Here is a 16,267-nt window from a genome sequence, read left to right as displayed (position 1 = left end):
AAATAAAAACTAAAATATTCACTCCAAAGTACACCTCCAAATTTGGAAAACTCATACCACCCTTCTTCCAATTTTTCACCACTATTTCTCTCCTCAACCTCTCAACTTTAGAACCCCAAAAAAAGACAAACAGAACCCTGTTCAAGCTCCTCAAACCCATATAATGGGGAGGAAAAATCATAGCAACATACAGAAAAATTGGTAACACAACACTTTTAATAACTACAATCTTCCCAATGAAGGAAAGACTTCTCAAACTCCAATAATTTAGACGCAACTCCACCTTCTTTTTCGCCTCCTCCCAACTCTCTTTCCCATCCAAATCGTCACTAAACTTAATCCCCAACACTTTAATAGACCCCTCCACAACATTCACCCCAACATCTCTACTTAATCTACTCTCACCAAAACACTTACATTCACTCTTTAACCAATTAACCTTAAAAGCAGATGCACCACAAAAAATAGACACTAAAAGTTTCACCCTCCTCACAGCGGACTCAGAATCACACAGGACACATACATCATCCATATAAGCATTAACTTTAAACTCCCTTCCATCACTACCAGGAATGCGTACACCTCTCACTATCTTATCCCTCCTAATCATACATACCAGAGGCTCAATAGCACATATAAATGCCACTGGTGATAAAGGACACCCCTGCCTAACCCCTGAGAACACATTCACTCTTCTCCCCACACATCCATTAACAAGCATCCTACTATATATTTTGTCATACAAACTCCTAACTCTCCACACAAAGTCACTCGGAAAACCCATACGCAACAACACCCTGAACAAGAAACTATGAGACAGCCTATCATACGCTTTTTCAAAATCTAATGACAACAAACACACATCTTGCTTCCTACTCTTACAATCCCACAAACAATCTCTCAACAAACACAAACTCTCCTGTATACGACGTCCAGGCACAGCACAAAACTGATCATCACCCACCACGCTTTCAACAACATCTCTCATCCGATTGGCAATAATTTTCGCATAGATCTTATAATCACAATTAAGTAATGTAATTGGACGCCAATTCTTTAAACTTTTTAAATCCCCTTTTTTCGGAATCAGCACAACCACACCCCCACGCATACTCTCCGCAACCTCCATATTCTCCCACATAAACTGACACACTTCAACTACATCCTTCCCCACCACATTCCATAACAACCGATAAAATTCCACAGGCAAACCATCCTCACCTGGAGTCTTATTTGCTGACATTTTCTGCACTACATCCCAAACTTCCTCACTTGATATACCACGCATAACAAAAGCCTGCTCAGCCTCTCCAAGTTTCCTTTCCAACACACTCAATACCTCATTCTCCAAATTCTCATCCCTCCACTTCTCTCCATACAATTCTTCATAAAAAACTGCAACTTCCTCACTCACACCATCACCAGACACAACACTACCATCCTCTTTCACAATCACATCAATAACCGGCTTTTTTGAAAAAACTTTTTTGAAAAAATAACGTGAACATTTTTCATCATGTTCCCTCTTATCTAATTTAGCTCTATACATAATACTCCTCCCTTTCTCCAACACAAACTCATTAATGTCCCTTTTAACACTCACAATTTCATTCTGAACATCCACACCACAGTCTCTCAATCTATACAAAAAGGATAGACGGGCATTTAACTTAACATATTGTTCCCTCTTAATAGCAGCAATTTTATAACCAAAAGACCTAAAAAAGGATTTTGTTTTCTTTTTAACCCATTCCCACCACAAAATAATGTTATCAAACTCACTTTTCCTTTCACGCCATTTTTTATATATGCATTCATACTGGTCTCTCACATCCACACTATCTAAATGTTTAATATTCATCTTCCACAAACCTCTCCCATACACAGCATTCTGACCCACATCAATCTCACACAGCAAAGACTCATGGTCCGAATAACAAACAGACCTCTGTCTGTAACTTAATGCATTAACATTCTCAGACAAAAAACAATAATCTAACTTAGAGTGAACATTCCCCCTATCTGCATGATAAGTGCATAAATTAGGACTAACTTTGCATAAATCCTGAATATCTTTAAACCTAAAATCTGAAACTAACTCAAATAATTTTCTTCCTGATATATCAAATGCTTTCTTACATAAGTCCACATTCATATCTCCAACTAAAATAATAGGTATTTTACCTTGAACATAAAATTTTAATTTCTCAAACAAATTTTTTCTTTCATTTTTGCATGCAGAAGCATACACATTTATAACACGAAACATAATACCTTTATAACATAAATTAACAGAAATACACCTACCAGGCTCAATAACTAAATAACTTTCAACAGAAATTTCAGGTGATTTAATTAAAACACCCACACCATCATTCTTATTCACTGAACTCCCAGACCACACACACCGACCATACACCCATTCATCCTGACTTACTGCGAACTCAATACCACATTCCTGCAAACAGAAAATTGAAGCATTCTCTTGTGCTAAAAAACTTAAAATAGCAGCTCTCCTAGCCTTATTTTTAAATACTCTCACATTTTGAGAACAAATAATAATGCTCATAACTATATACAAACACAAAGCAGGTATAACATAACCATTAGAAAATAGGTGATTCACTACCTGATATCATTTGCATATCAAGTCCCGGCAAACCTATTGAGAACACATAGTAAAACACAAAGCAGGTATAACAAAGTCATTAGAAAACAGGTGCTTCACCACCTGATAACATTTCATATCAAGTCCCGGCATATCTATTCACCACTTTCAGCAGTCTCCATAATGTCCGTTTCCAGCACTTCAAATGTGTTCCTGGTTTCTGGCGCCAAATTCGTACTCTCCTCACCACGTCTTTTTTTGGCGGACTTCCCACCATGCACCAGCTTGAAGCCATCATTATTTTCATCCTGGACATTATGTTTCCCACCACCCTCCCTGTTACACAAACTAGTCTCTCCAGAGGACTGAAACTCCTCTATGTTAGCAGGATCAGAGGGATGAACAGATTCAGCTGTGTGAACAGGGCTCTGCACTCCCTCAATCACCTCCTCCAGCTTCCTAAAGGCATCAGCCACCGCAACTTGTACATCCACAGGTTTCTGAGGAATAACTTTCAGTTTTTGAGGGGCCAACTTCCTCACAATTTCCTCCCCTCTTGCAGCACTTGCATAGCTTGGTCTTTTTGTACCAGGACAGTCTTTATAAACATGCCCTTCCTCACGGCACAGGTCACATTTTTTTGTGTTGGGGCAACTCCCCGCATGGTGACCAGTACCATTACAGTTCCGGCACACCTGTCCCTTAAGGCAGCTCTCTTTCACGTGGCCAAAAGAAAAACAATTGCGGCAATAATAAGGCTGTCCAGCATAGGATAAATATCCCCTATGTCCAGCAACTGAAAAACTAGCTGGGGGATGTTTAAAGCCACCAACACAACTGGGATCCACTTTCAGTTTCACAACAAATTTATATTTGCAATTAAAGATTCCCAGTACATTGGTCTGTTTTTCACCTCCACGCACAGAGTCACAATATTGGCGCAGAAAACTTTCAATTATAGCCACATCCGTGAAAGGGTTATAAACATGCACAAGGACAGTTTTTTCTTGAAACCCAAACAAAGGAGTAATCTTCACTCCCTCCATCATGGGGTCCTTGCTGAAATTTCTCAAACGTTCATAAACATCAAGGCACCTACCTTCCTGCTCAAAGGTGACCTCATAAGAACCCTTGCGAGGAGCCTCATTAACGCTGAATATTTCTGACTTGTCCACTCCAAGCTTCAGCATGATGATGTCCCGAACCAGGTAAACAACATTGTTCTTCACAGCACTTCCGGGATCCACCTCCAAACGAATGGTATTCTTCAGACCAGCCATCTCTCCAGGCAGAACTGTCGGCACGAAACCACAGAAAGAGAATCCCTTCCAGCAAACTGGGTAAACCCAGAGATCGCACCCTCAGGCGAGACCAAGGCAACTGCACTTGATCTTAGCCAAAAGGCAGAGAAGCGATAACCGTGAAAGGGGCGGGCCCAACAAGGTGCCCTTCATGGGCACTATCACTGCTTGCTGTCAGGGAGGCTGCCAGACAATTTTCCATGCACACTCTGGGCTGGGGGGCAGTCAACCACCAGTACACACAGCAGAACCTAAACCCATACCATTATTGCTAAGCAGCAAGACAGGGGCCCATTGCACTCCCACGGGGCCTTTTTAAATGCAATCCATAACCCGGATTTGCCAGGAACCCTTCTTACTCCTCCTACTTGCATGTGACACTGGGCTTAGGATCTGCATAGGAAACACACACACAAGCACACACCTACCTTTGTTGCCTGCAGATGCCTCCTTGGCTGTCCCCAAACGGTATCAAACCAACACCCACGGGAAGCTGTAAGCATAGAGGACATGCCTGCACCCCATTGGACTTACCTGTGTGGGTTAAACCCGGGTTATTTGACAACCTATGGCGGTGATGGTTCTGCTCAGGCAGAGCAGTGCTGATGCTCCTCATAAAGCTGTCGCTGCTGTGAAGGTTCTAGGTGACATCACAAATCCCTATGGTTACATACACAACAAAGCTGGGTTGTTGTTTTTTACACTCTGCAAGGCCTGTGGAAGTGAGTGACATCATAGCACTGTAGTTCTGAGGGTTCTAGATGGATGCAACAATCTCCTGTTGCTTCTATGAAGGCCATAATAGACGACATCACCAAACAGCTCCATAGTCACATACACAGCAAAGGAGAGATGTTGTTTACACCTAGTGATGTCAGTGGTATTGAGTGACATCACAGCACAGTGCTAAGGCTCCTGGGCCTGGACACAGCAGCGGCTGCAATATCTCAACGGAGAATACGTTTATATATATGTGTGTGTGTGCGCGTATATATATATATATATATATATATATATATATATATATATATATATATTTCTCCGCCGAAATCACTTTTAAACCCATTTCCACCTTTTTTTCCCTTCTCTTCCTCTTACTTTTTTTTCACGTTTTTTTACGTTTTTCTCCTTTTCGCCTCTTTTCTGGGCGTATTATTCTTCTTTTTCTTCTTTTTTTTCGTCTAATGCATACCCCATCAGTGCAGCAATGCTTATTCAATACCGCCAGCAGATGGAGACACTGGGGGATAATTTTCTAAGGATTTATACTGATTTTTCCTGTCTGAATTTGTCGCACAGAAAGTTGCAGGCCAAATATGTGTGACATTTCTGCGACTTTAGCTTCTAGAGCATTTTTACAACATTATACATAGGTGCTGAATACATAAAAAGCGACTGTTCAGCGACAGACAAGTCGCATCGGCTGAAAGTAGGCCAGAATGTCAGTCCATGTTGGAGCAGGTTTAGATACAGTCTAAAGTATAGATCTCAAAGTCTGTGCACAGAATTTAGCAAGAGCCTCGCACCTTCTGATGCATCAGGTAGGTGCACAATAGCATAGCCTAACCCTCTGTACTTTGGTCTATATTGATGCGGGACATAGACAGCCAGCTGATGACCAATCCATTAGTGCAATGGATGGCTGGAAGCATTTGTCTTTGCCTTTGCAATACCACAGAAGCAATGCATGGTCAATGTACAGCAATGACACACCTGTGTGAACAGCCAGGAGACCCCCCCCCCCCCCCATGTTATGTTACATAGTTACATAGTTAGTACGGTCGAAAAAAGACATATGTCCATCAAGTTCAACCAGGGAATTAAGGGGTAGGGGTGTGGCGCGATATTGGGGAAGGGATGAGATTTTATATTTCTTCATAAGCATTAATCTTATTTTGTCAATTAGGAACATTCAGCACCCACCCGCTATCAAGGCAGCTGCCTATCATGTCATGCCCTACCTGCACAGGTGTGCTGGCTACTCAAATGATCCAATTAAGGAGGCCATTTAGTCAGCAGCAGCAGAAGTCCTGTGCCTGGACGCTCCAACAGCGGCCAGACACAAGCAGAAGCAGAAGCAGCAGAAGCAGCAGCAGCACCACCTTTTGTTTTTTGGCTGCTGCAGCAGCAGCAAGGCCCACAGGGCTGGCTAGCTGGCTAGCCAGCAAGCAGGTAGCAATGAAAGTAGGAATCTTTCTTTTTAACCCTGTAAGGGGGTGGTGCACTGTACCCGAAGATACTGCCATATCGGGTCAATGCATAGGGCGACGGAAGCAAGCTTCGAAATCGGCCCCCGTTCTCAAAAATCCATTTAATATATGGTCCCCAGATAGGGGACGTATCAGATATTAAACTGATAAGAACAGATACTACACTTGATCTTAGCCAAAAGGCCGAGAAGCGACAACCGTGAAAGGGGCGGGCCCAACAAGGTGCCCTTCATGGGCACTATCACTGCTTGCTGTCAGGGAGGCTGCCAGACAATTTTCCATGCACACTCTGGGCTGGGGGGCAGTCAACCACCAGTACACACAGCAGAACCTAAACCCATACCATTATTGCTAAGCAGCAAGACAGGGGCCCATTGCACTCCCACGGGGCCTTTTTAAATGCAATCCATAACCCGGATTTGCCAGGAACCCTTCTTACTCCTCCTACTTGCATGTGACACTGGGCTTAGGATCTGCATAGGAAACACACACACAAGCACACACCTACCTTTGTTGCCTGCAGATGCCTCCTTGGCTGTCCCCAAACGGTATCAAACCAACACCCACGGGAAGCTGTAAGCATAGAGGACATGCCTGCACCCCATTGGACTTACCTGTGTGGGTTAAACCCGGGTTATTTGACAACCTATGGCGGTGATGGTTCTGCTCAGGCAGAGCAGTGCTGATGCTCCTCATAAAGCTGTCGCTGCTGTGAAGGTTCTAGGTGACATCACAAATCCCTATGGTTACATACACAACAAAGCTGGGTTGTTGTTGTTTACACTCTGCAAGGCCTGTGGAAGTGAGTGACATCATAGCACTGTAGTTCTGAGGGTTCTAGATGGATGCAACAATCTCCTGTTGCTTCTATGAAGGCCATAATAGACGACATCACCAAACAGCTCCATAGTCACATACACAGCAAAGGAGAGATGTTGTTTACACCTAGTGATGTCAGTGGTATTGAGTGACATCACAGCACAGTGCTAAGGCTCCTGGGCCTGGACACAGCAGCGGCTGCAATATCTCAACGGAGAATACGTTTATATATATGTGTGTGTGTGCGCGTATATATATATATATATATATATATATATATATATATATATATATATATATATTTCTCCGCCGAAATCCCTTTTAAACCCATTTCCACCTTTTTTTCCCTTCTCTTCCTCTTACTTTTTTTTCACGTTTTTTTACGTTTTTCTCCTTTTCGCCTCTTTTCTGGGCGTATTATTCTTCTTTTTCTTCTTTTTTTTCGTCTAATGCATACCCCATCAGTGCAGCAATGCTTATTCAATACCGCCAGCAGATGGAGACACTGGGGGATAATTTTCTAAGGATTTATACTGATTTTTCCTGTCTGAATTTGTCGCACAGAAAGTTGCAGGCCAAATATGTGTGACATTTCTGCGACTTTAGCTTCTAGAGCATTTTTACAACATTATACATAGGTGCTGAATACATAAAAAGCGACTGTTCAGCGACAGACAAGTCGCATCGGCTGAAAGTAGGCCAGAATGTCAGTCCATGTTGGAGCAGGTTTAGATACAGTCTAAAGTATAGATCTCAAAGTCTGTGCACAGAATTTAGCAAGGGCCTCGCACCTTCTGATGCATCAGGTAGGTGCACAATAGCATAGCCTAACCCTCTGTACTTTGGTCTATATTGATGCGGGACATAGACAGCCAGCTGATGACCAATCCATTAGTGCAATGGATGGCTGGAAGCATTTGTCTTTGCCTTTGCAATACCACAGAAGCAATGCATGGTCAATGTACAGCAATGACACACCTGTGTGAACAGCCAGGAGACCCCCCCCATGTTATGTTACATAGTTACATAGTTAGTACGGTCGAAAAAAGACATATGTCCATCAAGTTCAACCAGGGAATTAAGGGGTAGGGGTGTGGCGCGATATTGGGGAAGGGATGAGATTTTATATTTCTTCATAAGCATTAATCTTATTTTGTCAATTAGGAACATTCAGCACCCACCCGCTATCAAGGCAGCTGCCTATCATGTCATGCCCTACCTGCACAGGTGTGCTGGCTACTCAAATGATCCAATTAAGGAGGCCATTTAGTCAGCAGCAGCAGAAGTCCTGTGCCTGGACGCTCCAACAGCGGCCAGACACAAGCAGAAGCAGAAGCAGCAGAAGCAGCAGCAGCACCACCTTTTGTTTTTTGGCTGCAGCAGCAGCAAGGCCCACAGGGCTGGCTAGCTGGCTAGCCAGCAAGCAAGTAGCAATGAAAGTAGGAATCTTTCTTTTTAACCCTGTAAGGGGGTGGTGCACTGTACCCGAAGATACTGCCATATCGGGTCAATGCATAGGGCGACGGAAGCAAGCTTCGAAATCGGCCCCCGTTCTCAAAAATCCATTTAATATATGGTCCCCAGATAGGGGACGTATCAGATATTAAACTGATAAGAACAGATTTTTTTTTTTTTTTTTTATTGAAAAGGAAATATACAATACATAACCAAGTAAATCATTCAAAAAATTACATATTCATCTGAAAACACATGAATAACACATATTTGACATATACAATATATACAGGAAGCATGTCTTTACATGTACATATAACAAAAAGCTTTCCCTTCATGACTTTCCCTCAGAAAAAATAAATTGCAGCGGATTCTGTCCCTCCAACTGTCCCTTCATATCAGGATATAATCTGTAAGAAAAGAAAAAGAAAGACAAATAAGAATACAATCATAACCAGTACTTCCATTTTTTGTGTTTCCAGATCCCCTCTGCATCATCAGAACCATAGTTTTTCCTATCACATAATACGTAAAGGTAAATTTTACCACGGATCATGCCCAGACATTCCTTCACACTTACTTCAGTTTGATTGAAAATCCTAATATTCCTTACATCCCACAGAACCTCTTTTACACAATTTACTATGAACCATAACACTCTTGCCTTCTCTCTCTCCACTGCACACAAACCAAACATCATCATATTAAAGGATAAGATTTCAATTCCAGTAAGATTTTTAATTAGACCAGACATTTTTCTCCACACAGACTTCGCATAACCACACTCCCAAAACACATGTACATAATTCTCACATCCACCGCAACCATCCCTGGGACACACTTCACTGTCTACCAATCTCCTTCTCCTCTGAAATTCCCTTGTTGGCAGACACCCATGAGCTAACATCCAAGACAAGTCCTTTTGTTTATTTGTCAGTTCCTTGTGACTGACATTTTTCCACACTACCTTACAATCCTTCTCAGACAGACCTCCCACACATTCCACTGTTTCTCTCTGCTCCAACACTTTCATCACCTTCTTACTATCATTCCATTCAGTCACACATTCCAGATTATTTTTCCTGACACACCGCCCTATTCTCTGATAGAACCAAGGAACCTCAAAACTTACAGGTACCCTTAAGTCCCTTTCCATTAGCTTATATTTCAACAACACATTACCAGCCAAATACCTTACCATGCACCCAAACACACATTCCTTCTTACTTACAGCGAGACAAAAACTGACATACTTCACAGCCAGGAACACTTCCACATTCATCATTCCTTTCCCACCATGCATTCTGCTTTTCACCACCTTCCCACGACTCAATTTCTCCATCCTTGAATTCCATAAGAAAACAAAGATCTGCCTGATAATTCTTGCCAGACACCTATCCGGTGGAGGAAACACATAATTAACATAAAGCAAAATAGGAATTATAACAGCTTTAATAACCAGAATCCTTCCCTCAATCGATAAAGTCCTTAAAGACCAGAAGTTTATTTTATTCCCCACCCTCCCCAAAACCCTCTCCCAACTTTCTTTCCCATACAAATCATTATCAAACACCACCCCAAGCACTTCCACACCCCCCTCTCTCACAGGCCACTCGCACAACCCACTCTCTCCCCACCCCTCAAAAAATTTACAACCACTCTTCCCAACATTAAGCTTAAACCCACTCATTAAACAGAAACACTCAATCAATAACTTAGCACGCCTTACCCCTGCCATTGACTTACATACAACAGTAACATCATCCATGTAACCAATCACTCGCATATCCTTCCCATGACTACCAGGTATTTCTATACCCCGCATCACCTTATCTCTCCTAATCATCCCCAACAAAGGCTCAATCATACAAATAAAAAGAATTGGCGACAGGGGACACCCCTGCCGCACTCCAGATTTTATACTCACTTCCCTACTCAGAAAACCATTGACCTGAATCTTACTATAAATGTCCCTATACAAACATTCAATCCACTTCACCATTCTGTCCGGCACATTCATCCTCCTCAAAACCCTAAACAATAAATCATGCACCACCCTATCATACGCTTTTTCAAAATCCACCGTAACAACAGCCACACCTTGCTTCCTAGTTTTACAGTCCCACAATACATCCCTCAGACCTAACAGACATTCAGAAATCCTACGATCAGGCACTGTACACATTTGCTCCTCACCTACCATACAATCAATCACATCCTTTAACCTATTCGCAATAACTTTAGCAATAATTTTGTAATCACAATTCAAGAGCGCTATAGGCCTCCAATTTTTAAGATCCCTCTTATCCCCTTTTTTAAACAATAACACAGTCACACTCTCACTCATACTTTTAGATAACTTCCCTCTCCTAAGTACTTCCTTACACACCTCCCATACATAATCCCCTAACATATCCCAAAACACAAGATAAAATTCCACAGGCAAACCATCACTCCCTGCCACCTTTCCTTTCTTCATCCCATTCACAGCATCCTCCACCTCACTCTTCCTCACATCCTCTTCCATAAAGAACCCATCAATTTCATCCAAACGCTTATCCACATATCCCAAACATTCCTCCTCTAGAGTCACGTCCCGCTCCTTCTCCGTGAATAAATCAGAATAAAACTTCCACACTTCCTCTAACACCTCATCCTTACCAAAGACCTCTACCCCATCATTCGTAAAAACACTCATCATCTCAGTTTTTTTACTGAATGCCTTTTTAAAGAAAAATTTGCTACATTTCTCATCCTTCTCTTTCACTTCAACCCTAGCCTGTGCAATAATCTTCCTTCCATTCCTCTCCAGACACTCATTCACACTTCCACGAGCTTCCTCAATCTCCTTCTCAACACTCATCCCCAAACGCCTCAATTCATACAAATACTCTAACCTTCTTTGCCATCTCTCATACTCTTCTCTATCTTTCCTCCCTTTCTCACACCCTTTTTTAATAAAAAACCTTTTAGTCTCTAACTTCACCCACTCCCACCACTCAACCACACTATAAAATGCATCCTTCCTCAACACCCATCCATCAAAACGCTCCCTATATTCTTGTAATACACATTCATTATCCAATAAAGACACATTCAACTTCCAAACACCCTTTCCATACTCACTTAGACCACCACCTTTTACCACACACTCAATCCAGGCATGATCCGTGAACGGTAACCTCCTCCGTCTGAAATTAGAAACAGACATTAGTTTTGAGACAAAAATGAAATCAATACGCGAACTTGTATTGTTAGAAAAATATGTATAACCGATAGTACCATCATTATGGGCAACAAAGGAATCCTTTAACCCAAATAAATTTACAATCTCTTTAAGCTGCTTACTAGTACTGTCTAAACCAGACCCACCACCCACCGTAGTACTACTCCTATCCCCCTCTGTTATTATACAATTGAAATCCCCTATAAGGAACACATCATCCCTCCCACTCAAAAAGAAATATAATTTCTCAAACACCTCCCCTCTTTCCTTCCTCCCAGTTGGAGCATAAACATTAATTACTTTATATGTGAAACCCCTGAAAATAAAATGCACTAATAATACCCTACCCGGAACAATATGGACAACTTTTTTAACAACAAACTCATTACTTTTGAACAAAATCCCCACCCCCGAATTACGTTCCATTGAACCAGACCATACCGATTGCCCATAAGGCCAGGAGATATTTGGCTCCCCATCCAAGCAGCACTCCTGGAGACCTAGAACATCAAAAGAATATCTAGAAAGTAAATCAAAAATGGCGGATCTCCTTTCTAAAGATCTAATACTGCGGACATTTAGAGAACCAATTGTTAAACTCATTCAAACATTTGAAGGAAAAAAAGGAAATACAAAATCAAGCATTATCAAAAGGAGGCCTAGCCTTTCCCCGACCTCTACCCTTATTTTTTGCCTCCCCTTCCTTAAACTTAAGAGTCTTTGTCAATTTTTTGACTGAACATTCCTCCAAATAACCTGTGCCCAGGGAGGATAAAGAGGAGTCAGAATCAATCTGACATGACGACCCTCCACCTGCCTCCTCCCTTCCCGGGCTAGGAAAGTCCTCAATCCTTTGACTCTGAGGAGTCGGACAGTCATCCTCCGATTCTTCCACCGGCATCTTTCTCTTCAAGGATTCTTTGTCCACAGTCATCTCCTCTGGCGGATCAGAGGCCTCCGAAACAGATGCCCCCGAAACAGACTCCGCCTTCTCCCCCTCTGCCACCAAAGCATCCGGAACAGACCTAGAAATGGAAGGAAAAACAGGGGCAGACTCTGCTTCACTGGTCAGCACGCTAACCTCTGCATCGCCTGCCCTGGCAGCATTGGAGTCCTCAGGAACTGTCCCACCTCGAAGAGCCATTGCATATGATCGGGGTGCCCCGGACTGGTAAGTGGGGCAACTCCTAGCCAGGTGATCCGAAGAACCACAGAAATGACACTTGCGTTTCTCGGGACAGTCTGCAGTGCGGTGATCAGGCTTGTGGCAGTTCCTGCAAACCTGCCCGGTTGTACAGTTCTCTCTGGTATGACCAAAGCAAAAACAGTCCCGGCAAAAACTTGGCATCCCCGGGTAGTGCAGAAACCCCCTGTTGTTCCCTATCGCAAAGTTCTGCGGGGGGTGACAAAAACCTTCAGCACCACCCTCGGGGGCAGGCCTAAACTCCACCCAAAAACGTCTCATGCCTGTGAAAGTCCCCAGGATGTTATTTTTCCTCTCCGCACCAGAAACAGACACACAATACCTTCTTAGAAAGGTCTGGATCTCCTCATCCCGCACAAAAGGGTTGTACATATGCACTACCACTGGAACTTTCTTAGGCCGAGCCTCGCAGGAAATGAATCGGATCCCTTGTAGGTCAGGGTGAGAAGCATTCTCCTTACTCCGGTAGAGACAGGTACGGAGATCATCCAGGTTGTAGAAGGTCACGTCAAAGAATCCTTGGCTGGGAAAGACCTGGACACAGAAGATGGAAGCATGCGGCATCCTCAGCACTCCTTCCACGACCTTCTGCTGGACATGCAAAATCCCGTAGGCACTCCTCTTTTCCTCCTCGATAAACAGCCGTACTGTATTAGGAGCGTTCGGCGCATTAGCCATCCTCTCCGGCAGACCCGTCCTCCGATGATCACCTTCCCGTTATCCTGGGACTAAGCCCTCTCCCCAATAGCAGCAGGTGGGTGAAGCCCAGGCAATAAACCTGGGCGATCCCACAAGGCCGAGGAGAGGGGTACCCGAATACCTTAGGGCAAGACACTTGATCTTAGCCAAAAGGCCGAGAAGCGATAACCGTGAAAGGGGCGGGCCCAACAAGGTCCCCTTCATGGGCACTATCACTGCTTGCTGTCAGGGAGGCTGCCAGACAATTTTCCATGCACACTCTGGGCTGGGGGGCAGTCAACCACCAGTACACACAGCAGAACCTAAACCCATACCATTATTGCTAAGCAGCAAGACAGGGGCCCATTGCACTCCCACGGGGCCTTTTTAAATGCAATCCATAACCCGGATTTGCCAGGAACCCTTCTTACTCCTCCTACTTGCATGTGACACTGGGCTTAGGATCTGCATAGGAAACACACACACAAGCACACACCTACCTTTGTTGCCTGCAGATGCCTCCTTGGCTGTCCCCAAACGGTATCAAACCAACACCCACGGGAAGCTGTAAGCATAGAGGACATGCCTGCACCCCATTGGACTTACCTGTGTGGGTTAAATCCGGGTTATTTGACAACCTATGGCGGTGATGGTTCTGCTCAGGCAGAGCAGTGCTGATGCTCCTCATAAAGCTGTCGCTGCTGTGAAGGTTCTAGGTGACATCACAAATCCCTTTGGTTACATACACAACAAAGCTGGGTTGTTGTTGTTTACACTCTGCAAGGCCTGTGGAAGTGAGTGACATCATAGCACTGTAGTTCTGAGGGTTCAAGATGGATGCAACAATCTCCTGTTGCTTCTATGAAGGCCGTAATAGACGACATCACCAAACAGCTCCATAGTCACATACACAGCAAAGGAGAGATGTTGTTTACACCTAGTGATGTCAGTGGTATTGAGTGACATCACAGCACAGTGCTAAGGCTCCTGGGCCTGGACACAGCAGCGGCTGCAATATCTCAACGGAGAATACGTTTATATCTATGTGTGTGTGTGCGCATATATATATATATATATATATATATATATATATATATATATATTTCTCCGCCGAAATCACTTTTAAACCCATTTCCACCTTTTTTTCCCTTCTCTTCCTCTTACTTTTTTTTCACGTTTTTTTACGTTTTTCTCCTTTTCGCCTCTTTTCTGGGCGTATTATTCTTCTTTTTCTTCTTTTTTTTCGTCTAATGCATACCCCATCAGTGCAGCAATGCTTATTCAATACCGCCAGCAGATGGAGACACTGGGGGATAATTTTCTAAGGATTTATACTGATTTTTCCTGTCTGAATTTGTCGCACAGAAAGTTGCAGGCCAAATATGTGTGACATTTCTGCGACTTTAGCTTCTAGAGCATTTTTACAACATTATACATAGGTGCTGAATACATAAAAAGCGACTGTTCAGCGACAGACAAGTCGCATCGGCTGAAAGTAGGCCAGAATGTCAGTCCATGTTGGAGCAGGTTTAGATACAGTCTAAAGCATAGATCTCAAAGTCTGTGCACAGAATTTAGCAAGGGCCTCGCACCTTCTGATGCATCAGGTAGGTGCACAATAGCATAGCCTAACCCTCTGTACTTTGGTCTATATTGATGCGGGACATAGACAGCCAGCTGATGACCAATCCATTAGTGCAATGGATGGCTGGAAGCATTTGTCTTTGCCTTTGCAATACCACAGAAGCAATGCATGGTCAATGTACAGCAATGACACACCTGTGTGAACAGCCAGGAGACCCCCCCCCCCCCCCCCATGTTATGTTACATAGTTACATAGTTAGTACGGTCGAAAAAAGACATATGTCCATCACGTTCAACCAGGGAATTAAGGGGTAGGGGTGTGGCGCGATATTGGGGAAGGGATGAGATTTTATATTTCTTCATAAGCATTAATCTTATTTTGTCAATTAGGAACATTCAGCACCCACCCGCTATCAAGGCAGCTGCCTATCATGTCATGCCCTACCTGCACAGGTGTGCTGGCTACTCAAATGATCCAATTAAGGAGGCCATTTAGTCAGCAGCAGCAGAAGTCCTGTGCCTGGACGCTCCAACAGGGGCCAGACACAAGCAGAAGCAGAAGCAGCAGAAGCAGCAGCAGCACCACCTTTTGTTTTTTGGCTGCAGCAGCAGCAAGGCCCACAGGGCTGGCTAGCTGGCTAGCCAGCAAGCAGGTAGCAATGAAAGTAGGAATCTTTCTTTTTAACCCTGTAAGGGGGTGGTGCACTGTACCCGAAGATACTGCCATATCGGGTCAATGCATAGGGCGACGGAAGCAAGCTTCGAAATCGGCCCCCGTTCTCAAAAATCCATTTAATATATGGTCCCCAGATAGGGGACGTATCAGATATTAAACTGATAAGAACAGATACTACACTTGATCTTAGCCAAAAGGCCGAGAAGCGATAACCGTGAAAGGGGCGGGCCCAACAAGGTCCCCTTCATGGGCACTATCACTGCTTGCTGTCAGGGAGGCTGCCAGACAATTTTCCATGCACACTCTGGGCTGGGGGGCAGTCAACCACCAGTACACACAGCAGAACCTAAACCCATACCATTATTGCTAAGCAGCAAGACAGGGGCCCATTGCACTCCCACGGGGCCTTTTTAAATGCAATCCATAACCCGGATTTGCCAGGAACCCTTCTTACTCCTCCTACTTGCATGTGACACTGGGCTTAGGATCTGCATAGGAAACACACA

General features: G+C 43.7%; 3 non-coding genes across 3 annotated transcripts; all 3 read right to left on the bottom strand.

Moving 5' to 3' along the window:
- Nucleotides 1-6,123: 6,123 nt before the first annotated feature.
- On the bottom strand, nucleotides 6,124-6,314 carry LOC130341299 (U2 spliceosomal RNA). The gene has a single exon (XR_008881266.1). It is a non-coding gene; the product is annotated as a U2 spliceosomal RNA (small nuclear RNA).
- A 2,093-nt stretch (nucleotides 6,315-8,407) lies between these two features.
- Nucleotides 8,408-8,591, bottom strand: LOC130341302 (U2 spliceosomal RNA). The gene has a single exon (XR_008881269.1). It is a non-coding gene; the product is annotated as a U2 spliceosomal RNA (small nuclear RNA).
- Nucleotides 8,592-15,780: 7,189 nt separating this feature from the next.
- On the bottom strand, nucleotides 15,781-15,971 carry LOC130341335 (U2 spliceosomal RNA). Its single transcript, XR_008881287.1, has one exon. It is a non-coding gene; the product is annotated as a U2 spliceosomal RNA (small nuclear RNA).
- Between the last annotated feature and the right edge of the window lie 296 nt (nucleotides 15,972-16,267).

Source organism: Hyla sarda, unplaced genomic scaffold (genome assembly GCF_029499605.1).
Source record: "Hyla sarda isolate aHylSar1 unplaced genomic scaffold, aHylSar1.hap1 scaffold_618, whole genome shotgun sequence".
NCBI lineage: Eukaryota > Metazoa > Chordata > Amphibia > Anura > Hylidae > Hyla > Hyla sarda.
The sequence above is the reverse complement of the archived record's forward strand: the minus strand, read 5'-3'. Positions and strand labels throughout refer to the sequence as shown.